General features: G+C 40.7%; 1 long non-coding RNA gene across 2 annotated transcripts in view; it reads left to right on the forward strand.

Annotated features, from left to right (window-relative positions):
- The window catches only part of LOC131140350 (uncharacterized), a 31,191-nt gene extending 15,687 nt beyond the window's left edge, over positions 1–15,504 (forward strand). Inside the window, exons 3-4 of one of the 2 annotated variants that reach the window (XR_009132391.1) lie at positions 13,606–13,757; positions 15,089–15,504. This is a non-coding gene — a long non-coding RNA (uncharacterized LOC131140350). Of the gene's footprint in view, positions 1–13,605; positions 15,041–15,088 lie in introns of those variants that run through there. The other variant, XR_009132390.1, reaches the window with a different exon arrangement.
- The last annotated feature ends 2,634 nt before the right edge of the window (positions 15,505–18,138 follow it).

Here is an 18,138-nt window from a genome sequence, read left to right on the forward strand (position 1 = left end):
AGAAGCACTGGAGCTGGTTACCTTTTTTGCTTTGTGATGTATGGTCATAGTTATGTAAAAGACCCGCCTTCATTTCAAGATTCATCAGATTGCGCCAAATTGCTTTTCTGATATGCATAATTTATTGTTATATTTTTACACATTGATCTCAAGAAATAAAACAAATGACGTGAGAGACAAAAAGTTAGGTCTTTTAACCGATATTCATATTTTTTACTGCTACAATTTAAACTGCTATCCACAACTATAACTTTAACTGCCATCCAAGTGTAAAGAGAAGTAGGTACGTACACAATAGATGAGGTGTTCCCACTCACACAAACTTAATTTTCACTTTCCAGGCGAACAAGCTTAAGTTTCACTTTCTGGAGGGGTGATTCTGTCCTGCATGTGTGCTGTACATGTTATGCTTTACTATCACATATTTATAAAGTATTACTGATTTATGGAGAATGAGCTCTTTTTTTCCTGTGGCAACTCTGGCCTATTTTCAGAAAACAATAATAATTCTATTTATCAAAAAAGCGAACTTGCAGGGTCTGGAGTGTTGAATGTGCAAAGATGCACTGTATAGTGTTGAAGACTTCTAAGTAATGTTGCGAAATGTCTTTTGACTTCAGTCTGTGATTGTAGTTTAGCTCATTTAACTGTTCCTAATGTGACTTTTAATGGGCTAAATGATCTTGAACGTCATCATTATTGTGTTTCAATGTGAAATGAATCAATTCCATCAACTTTAAAACATCTACTGGGTAAAGTTTGTTGAAGTTGTAACAACACTGATGCATTGTTCATCATGCCACTATGGAGGTGTTGCTGGCCACCTCTCGCTACCCTCATTTGAATAAAACCCATTTCCACGAGAGAAATATTGACTGAGTCGGAACCTGATGGTGTCATAACTAATAACTCAGCATCTTCATTTACCATCCATAATTCACTCTAGCAAGGCACTTACTGTCTTAGAATAAATTGGAATATTTAAGCAAACATATATATGCCTCGTGGCATTTAAATAAGTAATACATCTGCCTCCCAAGTGTTCTCAGTTCTGGAGAAAAAAAAGTGCAATCCAGTATACAAGTTTGATGCGCCTGCTCACCAGAATGAGTGTTTTATTTTTCATGCTTTTACCATCCATTAGCTGTGTTTTGAGGCAGGTTGACACACTTGGAAATATAGTTCTTCCAAATGAAGTCAAATTGAACCTTCATCTGGTATGCGTCCAGTAATGTATGCGGCCATGCATTTGGACTTGGCTTCCTTGGGATGTATGTGTGTAGTGTCATGTTTATATGAAATACCACACTATTGTTACTTCATATTATTTAAACCGCCACAAGTTTGGCCAAATTTGTCAGCAAAAATGTGAACATATATAACATATATAATTTGCAAATATTTATATATATATCTTATACATCTATTAGCAAGTACAGCATATATAATTTACTTATAGTCATGTTTTGGTTAATCTGCATTGACAACTTAATATATTTTCAATTGTAAAATTCAGTGAACTTGTTGGTTGATTGTGATTAACACTGTGAGGATCCTAAAAACTATCATTGCAGGTACTTTTTTGCTTGTTTGCTTGTGTTACACCATATGGCATTATTTCATGGCATTAAATCCTAAAATTAGAGCTGTCAATCAACTTGAGTTCTATTTTTTTATTATTATTATTGTAAAAATTGGGCCATAGGTATGAATGTGAGTGTGAATGGTTGTTTGTCTATATGTGCCCTGTGATTGGCTGGCGACCAGTCCGGGTGCACCCCGCCTCTCGCCTGAAGACAGCTGGGATAGACTCCAGCATGCCCGTGACCATTTTGAGGATAAGCTGTACACATGGATGGATTATATTTACTGATTATACCTGAACATTTTTATATTTTGTTTGTCCAATTTGTTGTATTTACTGTTTACTGTAGTTACCGTTTCCTATTGATTTGTGACTGAGGTGGGTTCCGGTTGGGGGCGTGGCTTGACGGCCATGAAACATTTGCATAAAGTCATCACCAATGAAAAACGAACCAAATAAGTTTAGATCTACAAACAAGCTGCTCTGCTGTTGCTACTTGATGTGGTGTTTTTTGGCAGTTGGGAGGGGTGAAGTGAGGGAGGAGCTTGCAGTTCCTCTTCCAATGGACTTCCATGATCAAACCAATTGCGGTGAATATATGCAAAACAGTTATTTATTGTATGGGGTCACAAGACAGATGATACACGAAATTGGGTCTACAAGAACATGACTTCTAAGAAGAGTACAATGAAAAAATAAAGATAAACATAACTAATACTAATATAATTTGTACTATACATTAAACACTGTATATTCTGCATGTATGCTAGTGACACTGCATCCACTCACTCAGACAAAGAGACTAAAACAATGACAAAAGGTCTCACTCTGTTCATGCCATTGCTCTATACAACAAACGTGCCAAAGTACTGAAACCAATGCACAGTAAACTCTGGTCCTGATTGTGTAATTAATTTACTATCGTCCCAGGCCAAGTGCCTATGAAATATAACATTATGTGACACTGAATCACATTTTTAATCAGTTACATAATTCTTCGTAATGTTTAGCAACAGCATACGACATGTTCCATTGGGCGTGAGGCCGGCTGAGGGGACACCACACCTCCTCCGAGCTCTCTTAAGTCACTCCTCATATTCACACAGCCAGCATATTTTTTTTTCAAATGCAAATGATGAGCCACGCTGAAAGCCTCAAATTGGGCCACGCAATTCAGCCTGTGGTGTTCGGTGAGGCCCTGTTCATGTTGAAGACCACCACCACCACCCCTCCTCACTTCTTGTCTTTTGTGTGCTCCCAGTAATAGGCACAGATGTTCCTCTTGCCTCACACAGGGCCACTTTTCCCCCTCCTCGGCCTAATCGCCACCTTGTATGCGGACGGCTTGCACCTGCCCCTGCAGCTCTCGCCTCTTTAACACCCCCAGCTGCCCACCCCGCCTCCTCACTACTCTTTTTTTTCTCCCCATTAGTCCTCAATCACAGCCACCAAATTTTAGACGCTACTTCTCCGGCTACTGATTGTTTAAACAGTGAATTGGGAGAGACTGCTGAAGGGGTGATCAGCATGGGTGGACAGCGTAAAAAGAAGGGATTTTGAATAAAAAAATAAAAAAAACGCCGGGCAAGCTTCTCTTTTCTCCAGCTGGACAGAATTTGGAACTCAATACTCTTGTAGAAGCCAAACCTCAACGCTGTTGCATTTAGTGGAAGTGTGAAAGGGGGTGAAGTCATTACCCGGGCTTTAAACATCATCTTCAAATACGCTTTTCAAACAGAGTGTCCAAATTTTGGTCTCGGTAGGGATTTGACTTGTGGAGGGGAGGGGGGGGGGGGGGGGGGTCATGATTTTTCGAGCAAAATACATCTGATAAGTATCTTAACCACCTTGAAATGAAACCATGGCAGGTGCCACTGAAGCCTAATGGTACATTTGCCATGCTGAGGGAAAAAAAAGCTACCAATTCTGTAATAGCAGCGAGAAACAGAAGTACTTCAAAAGAGTGCATTTTCCCTGCAATTTAAGTCTCTTTTTGACAGGCCTTGATGCCTTTTAGTGATTGTGAAATGTATTTTCACAGGAAAATAGCACTGCTTGAGAAAAAAAAAAAGAAACAAAAAAAAAAAAAATCGTCATTTGATCCTCAGCCTGCCTGAGTTTGGCAGATATTTCCTTCATTTAACACTCAGATAAAGAAGAGATGGAGTTTAGCAGCTGAGCGGTAAATCAATAGATTGTGTTTGCTGGCTTTTTGTGTGGTGCTGCTTGCTGAGACTGCTTAGTGTTGCTGGTAGCAGGCCAAATAATTGATCATTACTGTGCATGGCACCGTTGCGGAACCGAGGGACTCTAAAATCAATGCCGTTTTTCTCCTCCTGCAACACATATTCCGTCGTTTGAATGCAATCCTCAGCTGCCGTCAAGTTGAGGAAGTGACGATTGCTTGGAGAGCACAATGGGGGGGAGAGAGTGAGAGTCTTATTTTTTTTTTATTTTCTTGTTGCCACCTAGCACATGATGCATCTAACACTTGGGTGATGTAGTTTGACAGTTTTATGATTCAACAGAGCCTTCTTTATTGTGCGTCTTCATAGTGCATCATCACATAATCATAACTTATCCACGGACTTGGCCTGAGTGGGAGGCGATGCTATGACGCCGCTTGTGATGTGATATCTTCACACAGTGGTGGGCAGTGCCTTTCGTACCTTTTCGTACTTAAACGATGAAACCATTATTAGTAAGGCAACAAAAACAGTAGACCCTTTCCAATACCATCCCGCCATCCATTTTCTATGAGGCTTATTCTCACTAGGATTATGGTCGTATGATGGAGCCTATCCCAGCTGTCTTCGGGCGAGAGGCGGGATACACCCTTGACCTGTCGCCAGCCAATCACAGGGCACATATAGACAAACAACCATTCCCACTCACATTCATACCTATGGACAATTTGGAGTCGCCAATTAACCTAGCATGTTTTTGGAATGTGGGAGTAACCCGAGAAAACCCAGAGATTTTGTTGTGGGGTCTTTTATGACCTCCTGGATGAGTCGTTGCTTTGCTCTTGGGGTAATTTTGGTTGACTGGCTCCTCCTAGGAAGATTCGCCCAGTTCCATGTTTTCGCCATTTGTGAATGATGGCTCTCACTGTGGTTGCTGGAGTCCCAAAGCTTTAGAAATGGCTTTATAAGCTTTCCTAGACTGTGCTGTTGATGCGATGATGCATTCAAACACACTACTAATAGTTAATTGTTAGTTATTATAGGGTATCAGACATGAACCAATCAGGGGATGGAAAAATGCTGACATTACTGTATGCCTGCTAGCTGGCCCTAGAAGCGGATTTGAAATTTGATTGGTTAAAAAAACAGCTCCATTGCTAATTGTGAGAGAGGTTTTTAACCACTGATAAAATACATGTTTTTTTCTCCAAACGGCGCCAAATGGTGTGTGTAATACAGCTAGTAAAACAGTAACCTACAAAATACAAATTCAGCGCTGTCTTCATCTTCCTTACCGCGAAGTAAAACCACAAAAATTTTCTTAAGAAATGGATCCACTATATCAGTCTCTTTCTATTGTCGTTGCTCTCAGTGTAATGCTATTCTCGAAGCATATTAGCTATTTAGCTTGAGCTGTCCTCTTCATCACACAGCATTCCAGCCTTTCGAAATCCACTGATGATTTTTTGGCACATCATAAAAAAAAAGACACACTATAAACCTTGCAATCTTTCCTCCACTCGATGTTCCCATCGTCACTCTTTGATGATGAGATGTGATGCGTTTTTTTCCAGAGCCCATCTACACCGTTAGCATGATGGTAACATATGTACCGGTGCCGTATGTATGTATGTGTGGTGAAACCACAACTCTGTTAAAGTCAACGTTTGTCAAATTTGGAGTGTAACAATTTTGTCATCAACTTTTCTATTTTGGGCGGCACGGCAGTCAAGTGGTTAGCGCGCAGACCTCACAGCTAGGAGACCCGAGTTCAATCCCACCCTCGGCCATCTCTGTGTGGAGTTTGCATGTTCTCCCCGTGCATGCGTGGGTTTTCTCGGGGTACTCCGGTTTCCTCCCACATTCCAAAAACATGCTAGGTTAATTGGCGCCTCCAAATTGTCCATAGGTATGAATGTGAGTGTGAATGGTTGTTTGTCTATATGTGCCCTGTGATTGGCTGGCGACCAGTCCAGGGTGTACCCCGCCTCTCGCCCGAAGACAGCTGGGATAGGCTCCAGCACCCCCGCGACCCTTGTGAGGAAAAAGCGGTAGAAAATGAGAATGAATGAATGAACTTTTCTATTTTCTGTTTTGTTTTGTTTCTTTGTCCCATTCCTGTTGGCTTGGTAGGATTTCTACAAAGCATTGATTTGGATTTCAATAATCTTTGACTCCTTGACTGCTACGTAGCTATTTAGCGAACAAGTCTCGTGTGTAGTCGACCATTCAACACAGTAATTTAACGTACTGTCGATGAAGTGATTGTTTATTTCCTTATTTTACCACTTCCAACCATAAAAAGTGTAACACTAGACCACACATACTCTACAGGCACGCTTCAGCCAGCCCACTTCCCCAGCGCGGCATGATTATTCAGCCTTCCGTGAGCTTGTTTGATTGCTTCCCTCAAAGGGCAGTTGCTTGCGTGCCACTGGATAATTAGTGTTGTGATACTGGAATCACCACAGGGGCCCGTCTGAGAGAAGCCACAAGCCACTTTGGTCAGTTTGACTTCATGTACGCCAAAGAGACACGCACTCAATCAAGCACATTACAGCAGGTTGCGAGCCATTTGATCTCATATTTATGTGGGATATGTAGGACAAGGATGCTCTGAATCTGTTAGGGCTGTGGTTCACAATTATTTGCCGTCATGCCCCCCAGAGCTCCCTTCCTTTTAATAATATACTTTGGTCTAACTTGCAAGGATTGGAATGAGTAACAGCGCTAAACATGACTTTGGTGCCTACTAAAAAAATCCCTTTTAACACTTTCACATACTTATACTATACCATGCCATTAATAAAGGTGTGATCACACGTATACTCTGATGTGTATACATTCTAATTTTGACTGTTCTATAGAGAAAACTAGTTAATTAGCCAAATAAATTATAGTATTTTGTTTGTGTCTCATGTCCGTTCTCGAGGAGAAATTTACATTGTGCGATTAAGGCAATCGACATATTTCTCCGACATCCTCGGGTCAGACGGCACATTTGGAAAGTCTTTGCAGGCGTTAATGAATATTGAGTGTTCTATCTTTTACGCCTTCCAATTAATGAATAGATGTTGGTAATTATTTGACCAGTGCCTCTCTCTCTCTCTCTCTCTCTCTCTAATGACACGTCTCATATCCATCACTAAGTTAAAAATAAATTAAAATCAATAATGCCGACAGACTCTTCGGACAGTGCCAGTGGTCGCAATGCAGGTCTGAATAACAATTATTGATCCTCCTTGAGAAATATTCTGCTTTTATCACCACACACACACCCAAAACACACACGTCTCTTCTCTGCATGCAAGATAAGTGTTGTTATTCTTTCCCACAGTTAACCATTGACAAAACCGCATCTTGTTTCTTCTTATCGCCCAAACTCATGATAAAGAATGCAAAAAGAAAAGAAGAAAGATCAGGAAGATGCAAAGAAAGAAAGAACAGTCTGTTTCTATTTCAAACAACTCCCTTCCTTGTCTCTCTGCCCGCTGTGTGCTAGGTGGCCACTGAGCAAACACCTCCTTGGAAAACAAACGGCTCCCTAAATTATTGTAAAAAGGGGTCTCAGCGGCCGCAGCGGTAGTAGTGGCGACGGTGGCTCCATCCGACCAGAGGCCCTGGGAGCGAGGGGAGCGCAGATAACGTGTGTCAGCAAACATTGACTAGGCTTTATCACAATGAGCTTTTTGTGCTGCAGGAGCTAAGAGCCTAACCAGCTAATCGTCCTCCACAGAGAGCTCACATTCCATGCAGGTCAAGGCTCAGGCTTGTAAGTGTGTGTGTGTGTGTGTGTGTGTGTGTGTGTGTGTGTGTGTGCAATGAAAAGGCTATAAAGCTCGGACTCAGTGACTAAGGGGCTTTTTATGCAACATCATTTTTAAATGACAATGGATAAAACTATCATATCGGCTGTTCGTTTACATGATTTTCAGAGCAGTACAAGCAGTGGTCATTCATGAAAACATAAACATGCTCAGGGTAGGTAAGTGTGAGTATACCGCAACTGAAAACAAACATGGTGGACAGCAGTGTTCGTTGTAACTTTCCTGTTGTTTATTCAAAGCATTGACTTTCTCACGCAATGTACTTCCTGCAAACCAGAAGACAGGTGGGATAGGCTCCTGCACCCCCCGCGACCCTCGTGAGGATAAGCAGTAGAAAATTAATGAATGAAATACTGAATGAAACACTCAGGATTCAGCAGTCTCCGCTCTCACATCACAGATTTTGGGTGAAAAATAGTTTTTTCTATGTATATTTTGTACCCCAAAATGAGGTTCAAACTGGGAGTGACCAGGATGGATAGGATCAGGAAGGAGTACATCACAGGGACATTACATGTTAAAGGCTCTTTCAGAGATGAAGTCAGAGAGGCCATGATACATCATGATACATCATGATACATCATGATACAAGATAAAAGAGTTTCAGCTAAAATGAAAGGAAAGGTATACAAAACTGTGGTGAGACCAGCCATGTTTGGTCTAGAGACAGTGCCACTGAGGAAAAGACAGGAAGCAGAACTGGAGGTAGCAGAAATTAGGATGCTGAAGTTCTGAAGTGACCAGGATGGATAGGATCAGGAAGGAGTACATGTTAGAGGCCTTGGAGATAAAGTCAGAGAGGCCAGACTGAGATGGTTGGGACATGTCCAGAGGAGAGATAGTGAATATATTGGTAGAAGGATGCTGCGTTTAGAGCTGCCAGGTAGGAGGCGTAGAGGAAGACCAAAGAGGAGGTTTATGGATGTAGTGAAGGAGGACGTGAGGGGAGTTGGTGTGAGACAGGGTTGGATGGAGGAGATTGATTTGCTGTGGCGACCCCTGAAGGGAAAAGCTAAAAGAGAAAGAAGAGGATTGTTTTACCCCAACATAGGCTGCAAATTCTTTTTTGTGGCAAATATATTTTTTCTTTTTTTTCTACCAAAACTAGACAATCATTTCCCCCAGAAAACACATCTCATTCACTATTAATTAATCCATAAAGATGTATAAATATGTGATAATACTGACATGTACCACTGTTCGAAAGTGCACAAATTTATATTGTTTTTGTCTTTAAGCTTCACTGATGTTTTTTACTCAAGGGTTGAGATTTTGAATGCACCATTGTGCTTCATTGGTGGTGAGTACCAATACATTTTATATTTTAAACGAGAATAAGTGTGAGCCATACTTTAAGATGGATTGTGTCGCAAGTGAACAATAGCAATTGAAGAGACAAGGGGGAGGGTTCTGGAATTGAATCTATTCTAAAAATTACAAGTCACTTTTTGATCCAAAATAGGTGTCATTAGAACAAAATGGCTCGTCTTATTAAAAAATATAGATAAATGGTCATACAATCGATTAAGAATTTGATTCTGTGGAAATGATTGGTGATTAATTGATAATAACATAAACACTACGGCGCATGGTGGACGAATGGTTAGCATGAAGGCCACACAGCTAGGAGACCCGTTCGATCCCACCCTCGGGCATCTCTGTGAGGAGTTTACATGTACTCTAGCTCTCTGGCTTTACTCTAGCATGGTTTTTAAACCATGATAATTAATACATTGTATTTTTTTGTGGTTGAATATGGCCTATAATTCAGAAAGGTGCATATTTAAGCTAATTGTACATATACGTTTAACCTAAATTAGGGATTTCCAAGCATAGAAATTATTAAATGAACTAAAATGCAAATATGTTATTAAGAAGATGCATTGAAATTGTGAATGTAGTGTTCTACATTGGTCACAAAGTGTCAGTCAAGCACCAGTCTTGATCACCGGAACAACAACCTTTTCTTATAGCTTTAAATTATATCACAACAGGCACATAAATAATAATAATAATAGTAATAATAATAATAATAATAATAATAATAAATATTATTATATAATATATAATTATTATAATTATAACATGGGTGTTTTTTCATATCTGGGGGGCTCTAAAGAGTTCAAAATTTGATGCGACTAATTGGAGTGTTAAAAACATGACCATTACAATCAAGCTATACTGCAGTTCACCGTTGTTTTTCTAACTGTGTATGCTGTGTAGATACAAAAGCAGCATTTATATTTAGTGTGATGATTAGTTGTTTACTTGCGTTGATATGACTGGTAATATAAAATGACAACATCTGGCATGATGAGCGAGTGTGTGTTTATGTGTGTGTTGAACTGAGGGGTCACTGTGTGCTGCCCGGGATCGAGGGTGAGAGTTTACTGCCAAGGACAGCACGGGGGAATTAAGTTTCACACAAGCATGAAGGATTTTTTTGCTCTCTTAACAAATGACATCCGCACTAAAAGCACTTGGGGTGATTCCGCTTCAGCTGCGAGGTTAGCCTGCAGGCATCTTTTCATCTCGGTTCACGACTCTCTCGCAGTTTTTGCCCCCTTGTGTGTCTTTAAGTGTTTTCTGTGCCGCTCTTCCAGGGCACAGAAGCTCTGAACTGTTGCAAACCTCAGTGCAATAACGCCATGCTGTTAGAGGAGAGGGGGGGGGGGGGGGAAATCAATGCTCCCGCAGTTGCTTGTGTTTGCCAACAGATGTCATCCTTTCCAGTAGATTGACATCTCTTGGAAAAGCAGTGATGTCTGATCCTGTAAGACTCAGATGCACTTCTTACACTTTGATATGCATCATGTATGTTAATCGAATTCTTTGGCAAAGGGGGGTCAGAAAGGCTATAACCCATGTGCTCCAGGTTGGCCTCCACTTTCATCTCCGAAAAGATGTCGCCTTGCAATGATCACTGCTCATTGGTTGTAACATTGCGTAACCGTGGCAGTTTTAATCCTCTTTTATGCATTATCCTTATCATATTTATCAAGTGACAAGCGATTACTGTGCACTTTCTATACGGAACACATTCTGGTTGGGCGCACCTTTTTTTGTTGTCCAAAAAAAAAAAAAAAACATCAATAAAAAGTGTAAGCGCCGAGCTGGCTGCTAGCTGGAACAAGATAATTCCTGGCAATAGTGGCTACGCCTGTTTCAGCCTATTCTCACAAGTGTAGAAATAATTAACCACTGCTATCAGTAAAAAAAAAAAAAACCTTTCACTTAAAAAAAATCTATCAATGCACAACAGAAGTACCAACAATATATAAAAATGTTTATGCAAAGTTAATTTGCTACCAAATACTTATTTAGAGGTTTTTCTTCATGACAGGCACAAAGAGGTGATGATGAAACTCCACAACAGAAGAGACCACTTTTGATGTAGTTTTAAGATGAAAAAAAAAAAAACGCCCACAAGGTAGCAGAAGCGAATTTTATAAGAGCACGATCTGCATCTTTCCCACTGAAATCCATGCTCCCCAAAAACCAGGAAGTGAAAAGGCATCTCGCTGTGTTGCGCTAAGGAGGTTCTGCATTCATAGGAATTTGTAACGTATAGGCACGCATGCGCACACACAATTCAGTTCCAAATGTGAAAATTGTAAATAGTTCATGGTGTTTGTATTTGAAAAAAAGGTTATTTTCATGTCAAATAACATTCTTTTGTGTTGTTTATGTTGTTGTTATATAGCACAAGAACACAATATTCTGTGTACCTTGAAAAATCAGTCAAAATCATGAAAAATGGCCGATACCGAGTGGGACGGCTGTTAATTCTGTTTGTTTTATATTTCCGGGCAAGAGATTAATAAATCCAAACCAGCAGGTGGTGCCAAACGTTTCTTCCATGGGCAAGTCAGAACTTTTCTTCCTGTCACTCACACACACCAGTGACCTGCAGCCACAAACAGCTGGAAAAAAAGTTGGGTGGAGGAGTTATAATGTTAATTGTGATCGATGAGTCATGATGATGATCACATTTAGTCATAAAATATACTTTCCAAAACAAGTTGGTAAACAATTATTGTGAGGGTAGTACTTGGCTTTGAGTAGCTCGGGTACTATTGTTGTCTTCAGTGTTTTCCTACTTGTAAAAACATATGCAAAAAAAAAATCCCATTCATTCACATGCATACAAAATACTGTATTTAGTCAAACGAATGATTGCTTAAAACCGGTGCTCTAAAAGCTAATATTCTGTGTTTGCCTCACTCATATTTCAAGGCTTTGTGTGGCAGCTGTTGGTTTTCCTTGCTGTGAGCATTTAAAAGGTTCCAGCCAGGAATTGTGCACACACACACACACACACACACACACACAGAGTAGCTGAGTGTGTTCCTTCCAGGCAAGAGAGCTTGTCAGAGAATGTAAGAGGCAGGCAGGGAGACACAAGGTGGAGACCTCTTCAGATGTGGCTGCTATTAACAGCATTGTGATGTGCTCATGTTTACCTACTCTCACAACGCTACTACTCGGGGCTGTGTGGAGCATGGGTACCTCTTTCTTTGAAGTGAACCTGATCCCTCAGACTATGCTGTTGCTAATTGCAGTCTCTTTGGGAGATTTAGGATTTGGAGGATGCATAGGAAGAGTATTTGAAATCACTCTCCCAAAAATACTTCTCAAAAAACATAGAAATTGTTATTTTAGAAAACATTGTCTTCACATGAAAACTTGTAAAGAATATTAGAGCACTGTAGATATTAAATAACACCCCTATAGTCACCTTTACACTTAATGCAGGGACATAAGAGATGACCACAGGTTTAAACATAGCATTAGTCGAGCTAAAAACGAATTGGAAATGCAAGGAGCCATGAATGTACCACTTCCACACAAATTAGGAGGATAACTTTTTCACTATGTCATGTCATCGTCATGCCACTGTGAAGGTAATCTAATCTTATGTCATCTCATCGATGTAACATTACTGACGCCTAATGATCAGTAACTTGCCTTTCAATATTTTTTGACTAATATTATTCCATAGTGGGCGGCACGGCGGTCGAGTGGTTAGCACACAGAGCTCACAGCTAGGAGACCAGGGTTCAATTCCACCCTCGGCTATCTCTGTGTGGAGTTTGCATGTTCTCCCCATGCATGCTTAGGTTTTCTCTGGGTACTCCGGTTTCCTCCCACATTCCAAAAACATGCTAGGTTAATTGGCGACTCCAAATTGTCCATAGGTATGAATGTGAGTGTGAATGGTTGTTTGTCTATGTGCCCTGTGATTAGCTGGAGACCAGTCCAGGGTCTACCCCGCCTCTCAGACAGCTGGGATAGGCTCCAGCACCCCCGCGACCCTTGTGAGGAAAAAACGGTAGAAAATGAATGAATGAATGAATATTCCATAGTCAAATACAAAACAGCAGACATTTATGAATTAATTAATTTTAACTGACAGAGTGATGGTCGAACTGCATTGAGGTGAGGGACGACTACAATACTCTCTAGAAAACTGCTCAAATGTACACGGTGGGTCAACTTCCCATAGTTGTTCCATTTCTGTGGACTATAAACTAGTAAAGACTGAATCAGCAGTGTCTCTGCTGATTGCAGACAAGCAGTAAATATTGACCAAATTCTTACTACTCAGTGAACTGATCAATTACTATGCCCATCTTCAATCATAAGAGAGCAGTTAAAAACAGATTGCTCACAACATGTCCATGTTGAGCACCATACAACTACAAAAAAAACCTTGTTGTTTGTGCACTCAGTCTGTCAATAAAGTAGCCAGAACAGCTCTTGCCTTAAATTAGCTTCTCCTTTTTTCCCCCTCAATGATGTTTACTCCATCAACTGTCAGTGAACGTTGCAGCGTGTTCGGTGGCGTGCAGCACTGAACACCTGTGTTTTTCTGTAATTACTTTGATTACACCTACTTTGTTGCCACAGTCTGGTGAGAGGGAGGCCAATTTAAGACTGTTGCTGAAGAAAAAAACATGACTTTCTGGAATATTTGATGATTTTCTTTTTGTATGTGTGTTTGCAGTGGGGTGAAACACAATGCATCGGGGACACATATTGAACTGTGATGGCCTCTTAACGTTTACTTCAGCGCCATGGCCACTGGTCTGCATCCAGACATGTGACAATCCAGGAGGGCCCTGTCGGTTACATGTCTGTTCTCCCACAAGATGCCAGGTGCCTGATTCGGAACAAATGCACACAAACACAGGAACAGAAACGCACACTAGAGGGACTTGGATTATTATGCATGGGTGTATTCTGCACTATTGTCAGGTATGGAGCTGTGTTGAGGTAGAACGAGCAGCCATGGGCATATCCTGGTTCACAAGCGCTAGTCAGAAAACTGACAAGGCAAAGCTGCTTTTTTATGCCGCACCTACAATGGAAATGGAGCTCAAAGAACAACCTCTCTTTCCCGTAGCCTTTATCTGCTTCTCTCTGTGTGTGTCTTTCCACTGCTCCCCCTTGTCTAGTTAGAGGGCATCTATACCTTCTCTCTCTCTCTCTCTCTCGACAGGAGAAACCTGTACTTTATCACTGCCACATATGGAGAAAGGCATTTTCTTCCCAAAGGGAAAGCTGACATGCAATTACGACATTCTGGCAGCCCCAAACATCCTTCACAAAATATATAGCATCCTGTTTTTTTACTTTTGCAGTTTTATGATGTGTTACGTGGCATCGATGTATTGCACGTTGCCATTTGTAGTTTGTGGAAAAGTGACAAAAAGCATTTCCTCATCAAGGAAGTCACAATTATCCAGGATGAGATGATTCAAGCTCCTCGGGTTAACATCCAAACAACCGGCCTCACAGAGATCATACAAACACACCTGTGATTAGTTGGGGGTAAATTGCAGACAAATAAATTGAACGGGTAAATGCACCAAATTGCAGATGACAGCTCAGTGAGATGTCTGGAAGCAGTTTGTTTGCCTGCCTTCTTGCCCGTCATACTAGCCGAGCCAGCCGGTGCTCCATCAGAGACAAAGAGAGAGGTAAAGTGGGACAGATGTGGAGCTTTACAGAGGCCCCAGTGGGATATTGAGAATGATGGCATGGAGGGCAGTGTGGGACAATAAAGGGAGGAGGACTGCGTTCCTTCTTCCCAACACCTGAAAGAAAGGTGCCCTTTGTCATACCTGACACTTATTGCCTCCGCTAAGAAGGTTGTCTTATTTAGTTGGCCGGATTGCGTAAAAACTCTTCCATCACCTTCTCCAAAGTTGGTATGGGCCTCGAAAGTTAGGGTGCATTCATCTTATGTGAAGTATATCCTCAGTATATATGGAAATACATGTGTGTTATAAATAAACAGTGGACATGTTACTGCCCTTATAATGCCATGTGCCTTTTGCGTTGGAATGAACACTTACTCAATCCACCCAAGGATTGGGTAAAAAATGGCAACAAACTTGGAGAAAGTGGATGAGCCATTAGAAATGCAAAGACATCTCATCGCTGCTGCTTTCATCTTATGTGCTCATCTTTGTCTGTTTATGAAGGTGAAGTGTTTAAAAAAAGAGGATCCGCACCTCGACATCAGAAGCAGGAGGCGTGGGGCCTGGTGGGCTAAAGAAATCTGTAGGGACCAAGTTGCTTTTGCGCATTGCCAATTACAGACGGCGACTGTTGGCGCCTATACTCTCTATATCTTTTATTCTATATACTCTTTTAGGCAGACTGTACCTCATTTGATATACAGTCATGGCTAAAATATTGGCATCTTTGGCCAAAAACATTGACATGCTAATATGTTTTGGCCACAACTGTATACGTACACAGTAGGGGTGACAGAGCTCTCGCAAACTTAAAACATGACATTTCTCGTTTGGAGAAAAACTGAAAAACTGAAGGCAATCCAATTGTGAACTATGGCATTGCTATTGCATTACTATGAATAATAATAAATGGAATATGGAAGTGGAATGTTGGGCATTATTAGAACCACACATTAAGTGCTTTACACACACCTACGTTGGTGTTCCCAGCGCCAGTGAATGACGTGTGCATATGTTTTCATCAAAGTTAAACAGCTGTGGCGTGTGTTAATATCCCAGAAAGAAAGAAAGTAGTTGTAACTTTACATTTGATCAAAGTTAGATAATATTTAACAGATCAAAACATGTCGGCACAAAACATCGGCAGCAACTACTTGGATATGAAGAAGACAGAAGTTGGTGTATGAGGAATTCCAGCAAAGACAAAAGTATAGGCATCTTACACTGGCACAGAGTTTATCTGGCTGTGGATCTGTCCTGTTCGCAAAGGATAGGGGGAGACGTAGGTGACGCCATTGTTGTTGTTTGTTTATAAACAGTTTGCATTGTTTTTGTTGTCTCATAGAAGTAAACAACTCTTCAGATGTTTGAGGTGTCACTAAAACAAAGAGGATGACAACTTGAGGATGGCATATTTAAGAAAATACTGCATTATTATGATATAGTATTTATTATTTTTAGTATTATATATTATCATAGTAAATGAGCCTGCAGTGGTGTCGTGCTTAGCGTTCTCTCCTTTGGAGCGGATGCCTCAGGATCTCCACTAGTAAGCACCATCGGTATTTGTCAGGAAGGGCATCCGGAATATAAAAGGCTCAAGCCAAAAATCAGTATGTGGATCAAAAAGACCCGCTGTGGCAACTCTGTGAGGAAAAAGCCAAATGAAACAAACAAATTATCATAGTAATGGTTTATTTGCTCTCAAAAATGTAGACAGTAATATTGTTGAGTCAATATGTGGGCCGATAAACATTTCATTTGCATGGTTTTGTCACTCTGTATGTTTGTCCAGTCATATATTTTTTTAAATTGTACTTAATGATAAAAAACGAACTCATTTCATTCCCAATGGACCCAATCTCGTGTCTAGTCCCATGTCTAGAAAAATCAGCCATTGAGAAAATTAGGATTATTCCAACTTGGTGGTGGTCTGCATTTTGCGTGCAGGTATTAAACCTCTTTATTGTACATAAATACATTTTCTCACACTGTCAAACATTACAATGCATTCCCAAGATTTAAACCCCAGTCTCCCACATCAGTGCCTGTGGTGGCTAGTTAGCTGTATTAGTTCTTGGGAATATACTCCATCCATACATACATTTTCTATGCTGCTTATGCTCATTAAGGTTGCTAGGGTATGCTGGAGCCTATCCCAGCTGACTTCAGGCAAGAGGTGGGATACACCCTGGACTGTTCCCCAGCCAATCACAGGGCACATATAGACAAACAACCATTCACACTCACAGTGAACAGAAAATCGTGCTCAATGGCTCACAAGTGACCAACAACCATGCATGGTTCTACAGTAGACTCATGCAATTTGGTGATGATCTAAATCTGGATTCCTTGACTTCATCAAAGTTCTGTACTCTCCTGAATTACATTTCTTTTTCCAAAAATCCCAACAAGAAAACACAAGGCTTTGTAAAGGTAAACCTTCCAAATACTGTTCAAACCAAGAAAGAATGTTGGGATTAAAAATTTAAAGAGTTGCCTAGAAATAAAATAGCCCAGAAAGGAGTGGGCTGCTTCAAAGTGAGAAGACATAAAAGTGTATTTTGAAGTCTCCAGTTATCAATTCCCGAATCATTGAGGGCTTGGATCAATAACTGCCCTCTTGAATTTCAGGACAAGCCTTTGAAGTGAGCTGCAGGGTTACAGTAGATATATAATAAAGAATATTTTGTTTTTCCTGGAACTGATGTTCCACAGACTCCAGGAACCAAGTCTGTCTCCCTTAGTTTTTGTATTCCCTGGAGTCCTTCACACATTCTGGATCTAATAAAAGCTTTTCTTTGAATGTATCGGGTCCAAAATCTTTATATATAATATCAACTCAATATAGTACAGATAGACTGTATAAAGAATTGTTGCATTTTGTTTCTTTGGAGGCTGTTTTGCTCGATTGTTATTCAGGTGAATGCTGCATAATTTTATGCTGCAGCTGCCAGAGCACCACAGACCTTCCATCGCTTTTACATCTCCATAAGTGTTTACATATATTGTGAGTCGTCAAGGGGAAAATTGTTTTCTACATAGCTCCAACAGGTGTACTCATTAGAGAGTCACGCTAATTACGGCACATTTTTTTACCGCTACTGCATAGCCAAGTTATTGTTTTTGTTGTCAACCTCTATGACAAAAGGTGGACTTTGATGGCTCTGCACTGAGAATGTGTTTCCCACAGATTTAGCTTCTACCTGTGGTGACAGCTGTAGGGGCGGAGGGGTCCCCTCCCTACCTAACAATTTGTGCGACTGTGGCGCTACGAGCGCACCAGCTGGGCAAGCACTGCAGAATGCATTACCCACACCCATTGCAAAACCCTGTCAGTCATCAGAGAGGCTGACTAAGGTTACTGGTAGAACATGTTTAACGTCAACGTCGTTTTAGTACCATGGAGCTTTGTTTTTGTTTTTTTAGTTTTCTGTTGCTTCCAAACAATCAAAACCACAAATCAAAACAGTGTCCCTTGGTAGGCATTCAGAACATGAAGTCAGTCAGTGATGGTAATGGTTTAATGTTTTGTGAACAGCCATACAAGTAAT

The sequence above is a fragment of the Doryrhamphus excisus genome, chromosome 13, assembly GCF_030265055.1.
Source record: "Doryrhamphus excisus isolate RoL2022-K1 chromosome 13, RoL_Dexc_1.0, whole genome shotgun sequence".
In the NCBI taxonomy this organism is placed as follows: domain Eukaryota; kingdom Metazoa; phylum Chordata; class Actinopteri; order Syngnathiformes; family Syngnathidae; genus Doryrhamphus; species Doryrhamphus excisus.